The sequence below is a fragment of the Daktulosphaira vitifoliae genome, unplaced genomic scaffold (genome assembly GCF_025091365.1).
Source record: "Daktulosphaira vitifoliae isolate Bord-2020 unplaced genomic scaffold, ASM2509136v1 Scaffold_2, whole genome shotgun sequence".
Classification (NCBI taxonomy): domain Eukaryota; kingdom Metazoa; phylum Arthropoda; class Insecta; order Hemiptera; family Phylloxeridae; genus Daktulosphaira; species Daktulosphaira vitifoliae.
The window spans coordinates 189,221-198,710 of NW_026099573.1; the positions used below are offsets into that span (position 1 = coordinate 189,221).

General features: G+C 29.6%; 1 protein-coding gene across 3 annotated transcripts in view; it reads left to right on the forward strand.

Annotated features, from left to right (window-relative positions):
* The first annotated feature begins 2,146 nt into the window (after positions 1-2,146).
* LOC126897348 (52 kDa repressor of the inhibitor of the protein kinase-like) overlaps positions 2,147-9,490 on the forward strand; it is a 51,294-nt gene continuing 43,950 nt past the window's right edge. For 2 of the 3 annotated variants that reach the window (XR_007702075.1, XR_007702076.1), the window contains exon 1: positions 2,147-2,405. The gene's annotated coding sequence lies outside the window, so the exon portion shown is untranslated. Of the gene's footprint in view, positions 2,406-9,353; positions 9,441-9,490 lie in introns of those variants that run through there. The other variant, XM_050670882.1, reaches the window with a different exon arrangement.

Genomic DNA, 9,490 nt, shown 5'->3' on the forward strand with positions numbered 1-9,490 from the left:
TTTTTTTTTGTGTCTGTTACCACTTTTTCTCAGCTCTCACTGAACGGATTTCTTTCAACGATACGTCAAAAGATCACAAATTGTATCTAGTCGAAGACATTACCTTCAAAAATTGACAAAATTTCCCTCGTTCCCCGTAAATGGGGGAAACCTCCAAAAAAATTACAAATTTAAAAATCGCTAATTTTCGAAAATTTTTCAATCTTTTTAACTTAAAATTGCTATAACTTTTTTAAAAATAACCAAATCAATATAATTTTTTTTTATATAAATGCATGATATCATTACCTTTCATTTGAAATATTTTTTTTTTATATGTGAACCTTTACTTGCCTACAGGGGGGGATTTAAAACGACAACATTTTCACAAAAAATTAATTTTTTCAACTTGACTTTTAAAATGTTTCAGAAGGCCTGACATTTTTATATATATCTTAAATTAAAGCTAATAAAATATACTTTATCATAAAAAAAAAAAATTCAAACTTTATTTTATCTTCACGTTGAAAATGGCTACCAAATGCTATTTTTGTGTGAAAAATTTCGATTTTGTATTTTACATTTTTAACTTTATTATGCTATAACTATTTGAAAAATGTATGGATCAATACAATTTTTTCATGAGAAGTAGTATTTATATATATTTTTCATTCAACATATTGTTTTTTAAATCGGTTCATTTCCCTATATACGAGGGGGTTCAAATCTAAAAAATGCATGTAGAAAGTAGAACTTTTTCAACTTGACTTTTGAAAATGTTCAGGAAATACTGACATTTTTATTTATATCTTAATTTAATGTTAATGTAATCTACTTTATTATGCGAAAAAAAAAATTTGATCTCTGGGCTTGTCTTCGTAGTGAAAATGGCTACTGAATGCTATTTTTGTGTGAAAATTTTCGATTTTATATTTTACATTTTTAACTTTATTATGCTATAACTTTTTGAAAAATGTATGGATCATTACAATTTTTTTATGAGAAGTAGTATTTTTTAATAATATCTTTTTCATTTGACATACTATATCTTAATCAGGATATTAATAACGAACTAGCAGATCATGTTGCTTTTGGTATAATCCACCATTTTTTTAAAATTAAATACTATCTAAAGATTTGCATCGAAGCGTTTTTTCTTGATAGTGATTTTAATCACGGTTAGATATCATAATACTTGAGCCAACTATGCCACGTCACCAGTGTGCCGCGACCCCCCTGTGCTGGGTTGTTTTTTTTAATGTATAACCTACGCTGGTCTGATCTGAAAATAGTAATGTGGTTTTTTACTGACCCAAACACTAAAGTCTGCGCACGTGATTACAGTAGTATAATTGTAGTATACTATGGTATATTATTTGTATTCAATCAATAAAAATAATTTTCAAAAATGGACATTTAGTATAATGAGTTAGAATTTTTTGGACATAATAGTTGGCAAAATTTTCAGTTCTTACTTGTCTAAAAATGTCNTAATGGGTTAGAATTTTTTGGACATAATAGTTGGCAAAATTTTCAGTTCTTACTTGTCTAAAAATGTCTCAATATTTTAGAAGATTCCATATTATACTCAGTTAAAAAAACTATCCTGATATATTATTAGATTGATTTTTTATTGTAAAGTTTTAATAGTGAAACGGTATGTCGGACGCTTATTTATTTATATAAATGTGTTTGCTAAATTAATATCATTTATGACATATTATATTCTAAATTTATTGACATAAATACGAATGATTACAATCATACATGTAATTTTCTAAGCATACAATTGCTTTGTGAATTTTCTTATTAAAATAATTGTATATAAAATATTTTATATTTTTGTTCGTTGGTTAAATTTTTCCACATCATTAGAATATAGGGAATTAAATTGTAGTTCTCCAAGTAAATTTTAAATTATTTTAAACATAATGAAAAATATTCGCTAAAATTAGAAGAGAACAAATCAAATATTTTGAGACGTGATTTATGTAACACGTGCAGAACTGGGTTAACAATGTGGAGGACAGGCTTAAAGTAAATAAATATATATAATTTTGAAATTTGTTACATTATTTATGTACAAAACAATTAAAATCTTAAAAATTTTCATTCGCTTTAGACGATGCTTATCATTTGATATACCAACAATTTGGCGACAGTCAATGTGTCACGAATTTCATTGTTACTTCTGCTTAACTAAAATAAAGCAACATGGACGTCATAAAACTGTTGAATATGAACATGTAAACACCATGTCAAAATCAGTTCCACATTCACTCTTAGTTAAATATCCTGTTTGCCCCAAAAGAAGAAATAGAATTAGTGAATCACCCGAGAATTAGTAGAAATACTGAAGAGGAAAAAAGTTAAAATTTGTTGTGTACAGAAAACTAAGTGGAAAAGAGAAAAATCGAAGGAAACAGGTGAGGGTTATAAAATAATATACTCAATGGAGTATAGTACAAAGAATGATGTAGGGATAATAATGGGCGAGGAAATGAAACGTAAAGTAGTAGAAGTAGCTAGGAAAAGTTAAAGTATTATAGTCGTGAAATTGATATTCGAGGAAAAAGTGCTGAATGTAATAAATGCCTATGCACCACAAGTAGGATGTGATGAAATAGGCAAGGAAGTGTTTTGGAGAGATTGATGAGGTGATGCAAGGGGTACCTGGCAATGAGGATGTGGTGATAGCTGGAGATATGAATGGACATGTAGGTAATGAGAGAAAAATATGAAAGAGAACACGGAGGATATGGTTTTTTTAGTGGGAAGAATGAGGCTGGAATGAGTGGGAGGAATAGATCACAGATTGATTATTTTATGTGGAAGAGAGAGAGTGTAAAGCGAGAGAGTAAAGAATTGAAAAGTTATACCAGACGAGAGTGTTACTACATAGCATAGATTGATGGTAATGGAGTTTTGGTGTACTAGGAAAAGAATATACAAAAACAGAAGAAACACGGAAGAACAATCAAAATCCGTTGGTTGAAATTGAAAGAAGAAAATGAAAAAGAGTTTGTCAAGATGGTAAAAGAGAGGACACTGTGGAATGATGATGAAGACATAAATGATGTGTGGAATAGATTTGCTAGTTGTGTTAAGAATATTGCAAAAGAGATTATTGATGAGAGTAAGAGTAGAATGCCAGGTAACCTGGGGTGGGATGAAGACGTTCAAGAATTCATAGAAAGTTAGAAAAAGCAATTCAAAGTATGACAGAAGAGCAAAAGGAAGAAGACTGGATGGAGTATAAACGCATGTACAAATAAGCCAAGTGTGCAGTAAGTAAGGCGAAGTTAAAGAGAGAGGTATGATGAGTTTTATGATAGGCTAGGAACAAAGAATAGAATAGAAAAAAATCTATAGACTTGAAAAGTGAGAGAGAAAAAGTCTAACAATTATCATTATTTAAGATGCATAAAAAGTGATGATAATAAGATACTCTCGAGTAATGATGATGTGAAAAAAGATAGAAAGAGTAATTTGAAAAATTATTGAATGTGGAGTACCCAAAGTCATTAGAGGATATCTTGTGGAATTAGAGACTGGTAGATTTAATTAGTGAGAAACAGGTATGGGAGGCTGTGGTATCAATGAAAAAGAATAAAGCAGTGGGATCAGATGAAGTTCCAGTAGAAGTATGAAAAATATTAAGTGGTGTTGACATAAGGTGGTTGACGGAACTTTTAAATAAAATTTTATTAGAAAGGAAAATTCCAAATTAATGGAGGGATGGTATTGTGGTGCCGATATTTAAAGGTGAAGATGACATACATGAAAGTGGAAATTATAGAGGCATAAAGCTTATGAGTCATAGTATGAAAATTTGGGAAAAGGTAATAGATAAGTGAATAAGAAATGAGACATCGGTATCTAAAAACCAGTTTGGATTTATACCTGGTAAGTCAACAATGATGCCATTATTTTGTGTGAGGCAACTAATAGAAAAGTTTAGGGAAAAAAAGAAAAAGCTTTGTATGGTATTTATAGATTTGGAAAAAGCGTATGATAGAGTATTAAGTGAGGTTCTAAAGTGGGCATTAATGAGAAAAGGCGTCCTGAAAAGGTACATTAATATAATTAAGTATATGTATGATGGCACTTTTACTAGGGTAAAAAGTGTGGGAGGAGTTACATAAGGTTTTCGATAATTTTAACGCTAGTTAGGTGAATAAGGAGACCAGTGACAATAGGCGAGGACGTGATTGAAGAGGTGGAAAGTTTTAAGTATTGAGGATCAGTTGTGCAAAAGAGCGGTGGTATTGACGAGGATGTAAGACTATGAGGATGCGATAAAAGAATTCCAATGAGGCTGAAAGGTAAATTCTACAAGTCTGTAGTGAGACCAGCTATGATGTTTGGTTCAGAGTGTTGGGTAGTTGATAAGAAAGTAGAGCAGACTCATCCATCATGAGTAGACTGACTAGAGAAGATAAGATAAGAAATGAGCATACAAGATGGTGTATAGGTGTAGCGTCAATCATAGATAAGATAGGAGATGGTTTTGTCATCTTATGAGAAGAGAAGAATCGGAAGCCGTAAGAAAACTGTTGTAGAAATGAATGTTGAAGGAAGAAGAGGAATGTTAAAGGAAGACCAAAACAGAGATGGAGAGATGTTATTGAATGCGATATATGGACAGCTGAAGGGAACATAGAGGATGTGGGAAATCTTGTTAAGTGGAAGTTAAGGATAAGGATGGTCGACTCCAAGTAGTTGGGATTAAGGTGAGGAAAAAGAAGAAGACAAATAAAAGTTACATTTTACAGAAGTCGTCAGAAATATTATGCTCAATATTATATAAAAACAGTGGGGTCGCAGGACAGTATAGAAATGGCATAGTTGAGACAATCATAGATGATATCTGATAATGATTAAAATCACTATCATAAAAAACACGCTTCGGTGCAAATCTGTAGATAGTGTTTAATTTCAAGAAATTGGTAGATTATTTTAAAAGCAACTATAATTCTTATTCCCTGAATTTTATCCCGATTAGTTATTTGATTTATCATTATAATATATGAATAAATAATAATTATAATATTTAAATTTAGTATGAAATTGATATTCAATAATTTAATATTGTAATTTTTACGGAGATATTATAAAAATAATAAAGTAGTTGTATATTTTTTTACTTGTAACGCGTATAGAAATTTAAAGGGCTTGATGCAATACTTTTCAATATAAAATGTTTGTTATTTATAACAAAGTTGTACGTTTTATACACTGGACTACAAGGTTTGTTCATCCAATCAATCACTTATAATTATAAGACAGTATATTAAAATATTAGACATTATAAACACATATATATTTAGTTTGTTGTTGTACGTTTGATAGTGAATGTTTATTTCTGTGAGGTATTAATTCTATTGAGTATTACAATCATTTTTTGAAAATTTGCAAATTATTATTTAATCGTCCTTATAATAAAATAATTTTTTTTGTCATCATTAAAATTATCCATTGTGCATTGATTATCAAACATAATCAATGGTGACTATGATAAGGATTCCCCAGCTGATCACTACAACCGGTCCCAGGTGCAAAACGAATATGCATATACTGTTGTCATCGTCGTTGTCCATTTTTTATCAGACATTACACCGTGCAGTCGGCTGGCCGTTTGGTTCAAATACAAATCCCACTTACTTTTTTTCCGTTTGTAGTTTTATTTAATCACTTTTTACTTTTGTCCACTGATGCTGTCAAACAACACAATGGCTTCCTAAGTTTTACTTTTTGGCCCTGGCGATCCAACCATGAGTGAAGACGATTATGTGAGCTACGGCATGAACGACGTTTTAATTATGTTTTGGTAACTTCTACAATATTTTCCCCTTCTTCCATGTTTTTGTCAATTGTCTTATTCGTGAATTGTTAAAAGGTTTTCTTAGCTTTGAAGTTTATATGAATTGATATATTTAATTAATTTTTATGATTATTCTATTGAAAGTTTCGAAACCAGTTGCTTATTGATTAATACAATTGTTTAATGAAAAATATTCCTTCAAACATCAGTGTTGATTACTTTCCATGTTAAATGTAACAATACCCCACATGTGTCTATTCCCCTGGAGACGTGCTTTGCTAAGAAACCTAGATCCCTATTGACTGTGGCCAATAATTCGTTTGAGCATACATGCAATGATAACTATTTATTTAGTTCAATGTTGTTATATTTATTCTATCTCACTGGCCTATAGAATCAGTGGCGTATTTTGGGAGTTTGTCCTCCATGTCTGGACACCCCCCGACTTAAAAAAAAAAGATACATAATATATTGGTATTACCTTTTTTTTATAATATACTATAAAATAAATGGTATTTTAAATAAATGACAAAAATGAAGTTAATTTGATATGATTCAATGACACGTTACGAGATTTATCTACATTTTATCAGGGATATCTAGAAATTATTTGAATTTCACTGGGTCATAAAGATAACAAAAATACCCGCAGGAAAAATATAATAACAACGGAAATATTCTGAACTTGTAGCTTATTTTGAAATCTATTTTATATAGTTTATCAGTTTAGAGAATTATACATTTGAATAATACTATTATTTGACATTCATTTTTTCGTCGACCATAGAGCATACAGCTATAACGTGCCATAAAGTAAGTACTAAGTACCTACCTATTTATTCAAATAAAATAAATAATTAAAATATGAACCAATCATAGGAATTTTATTAGAAATTACGAATAAATAACGAATAAATGTGTAATAAACTATTATACAATTTTAATTTTATTTAAATATTTTAAAATAATATTTTAAATTTTATTATATCTTAACTAAGTTATTACGCGTTACAAAAAAAGTAAAGTTTAACAAGTCATTTATAACTGAGTTTGTAAAAGTTTATTTTATAATTTTGATCAGTATTATGCTTCAGTTAGCTATTCCAAAAAAATATTAATACATAAATAATATTTAAGGAAACTAGTAATTTTTACTTGTTTCCTTTTACCCGTGCTGTCCATTTATACATTATACTAGCAATATAGTCTTTGAAATTGAGTCTCCTCTTAAAAAATACATATCAACTACTAATATGATTAATAAACTATTAGAATAAGAGTAAGTAATTATATTAAAATATAATATTTTGTCACTGAATAGAAAAATTCGTGTTTTGTCGATATTGCAATCTACGTTCTCTATAATTTGTTCTTTTGGCGAGTTTTACAGATATCCGGCAGTCACTACGACGATGGCGGTTAGAGTAAAAATGCCGCACTGCCGCCCGAGTGTTTCAATCATATTATGTAATATTATGACTGGGGTAGCTGAGGGAGCCAAGATAAATTGCTTTTATTCATTTAGTATTCAACCAATTTAAATTTTTTTTCTCTAAGTTACTTATACTTGTATGTAACTCTACAAAATGGTTCTTTAAGAATTTTTCGAAAAAATAAAAAATTAAACGTTTTTGAATTTTGTTTAACTATTATAGTTTGCGATAATTAAGGAAAAAAATGTTGTAAAATTATCAAAAATGGCACAAAAAAAGCAAGGATCAATCAATTCCTTTTTTAAGGTAACACCTACTACCTCAGAATTTAATTGAACTCATAACAACAATACTTTTACGAATAAACGAGCATCTTCGCCAGTTAACTCGATTGACTCTGCTAAAATTTGTCGCACTTTAAGTTTAAATACAAAAGACTCAAATAATATTTTTTTTACTGAGGACACAAACTATAGTAATAATTATGATATTGAATTTTATATTAACCGTAAGTTATCGAACGAAGATATCTTAATTGTTATGACGAAAATTTGGATGCCAAATATATCATTCAAATTCCCACAAAAACTATATACAGTTCAAAATAAACCAAAATACTTAAAGTTCCAGTATTCATGGCTATTAAGATTCCCTTGGTTGGTATACTCGATAAAAAAAAATGGTGCATTTTGTCGAATCTGTGTAGCTTTTTCCAAATCGAATGAAAATAACGGACAAATCTTAGGTGCATTAGTAAAAAAAAATATGATAATTGGAGAAATGCTATTGTTGATTTCAAAGAACATTCTAACAAGGGTTACCATAAAACGTGTGTGTTAAGTTCAGATAATTTCATGGATGTTGTAAAACATCCTGAGAAATCTATAACGTGTAAAATAGAAACTGGAAGAGCTGAACTAATTAGAAAAAATCGAAAAAATATAACTCCAATAATTCAAACCGTAATTTTATGTGGTAAACAAAATATTCCTCTCAGAGGACATCGAGATTCTGGGAAAATTATTGTTGAACAAGAAAATGACAGGCTTATCCAAGAAAATCAGGGAAATTTTAGAGAAATATTAAGATATAGAGGCTAAGGAGATAAAAATTTAAAATCATTTTTGGAAGCTGAAGGAACAATAAAATATACAAGTGCAACACTTCAAAATGAAATAATTGAATCCTGCAATAAAATTATTTTAAATAAAATCGTAACAAACATAAATGCCCAAAGATGTTTCACAATACTTGCTGATGAAACAGCTGACAATGGTGGAATCGAAAAAGTATCTTTGTGTCCACGATATTTAGATGTTGAAAATATGATTATCATGGAAGAATTTCTTCAGTTTGTGTCTACGACAGATACTACTGGAAAAGGTTTAGCCGATATTATTATACAAAGTTTACATTCATTTGGTGTAGATACAAAATACCTTAGAGGACAGGGTTACGATGGATGTGCTTCTATGTCTGGTCAATTTAACGGAGCTCAAGCTATTATCCACCAAAGTCACCCGCTTGCGACGTATGTTCATTGTGCTGCTCATGTTTTAAACCTTGCTATTTCTTATTCATGTTCTATACAAAAAATACGAAATTGTTTAGGAACAATATCTAAAGTTAGAGATTTCTTTATATACCCGAAGCGAAAAGATGTGTTGAAAAGTCAAATCGAAGAAAGCCAAGAATTTATTACAAAAAAAACATTAAAACGATTATGTGCGACTAGATGGGTTGAACGTTTTCATGCTGTCAATGATTTTCTTGAGATTTTTGAGTACGTAATTGAATCGTTATTTATAATTTCGAAGTGGAGTGTTACTGAAACATCATCACAAGCAAGCAATCTACGAACATCAATACTGAAGGAAGATTTTATTATTTGTTTACTTATTGTGAATAAAGTATTTAGTTTTGTGTTACCTCTTTCAAAACAACTTCAAAGAATAAATATTGAACTAGGTAAAGCTATGGATCTTGCGAAAGATACAATAAAAGAACTTCAAACTTTAAAATCGAATGCTGAGTCTGAATTTCATAAAATTTTTGAAAATGCATTGACTTTATCAAATAAACTAGATACAAATATTTCCATACCACGTATTATAGGAAGACAAACGAAAAGACTAAATATTGAGACAAATTCACAAGAGTCATATTTTCGAGTTGCTTTTTAGCTTCGATGCGAAGCTGAGAAGGTATTGGTTTTACTAAGATGTGTTTTTTTTTTTTTTTTTTTTTTTTTTTT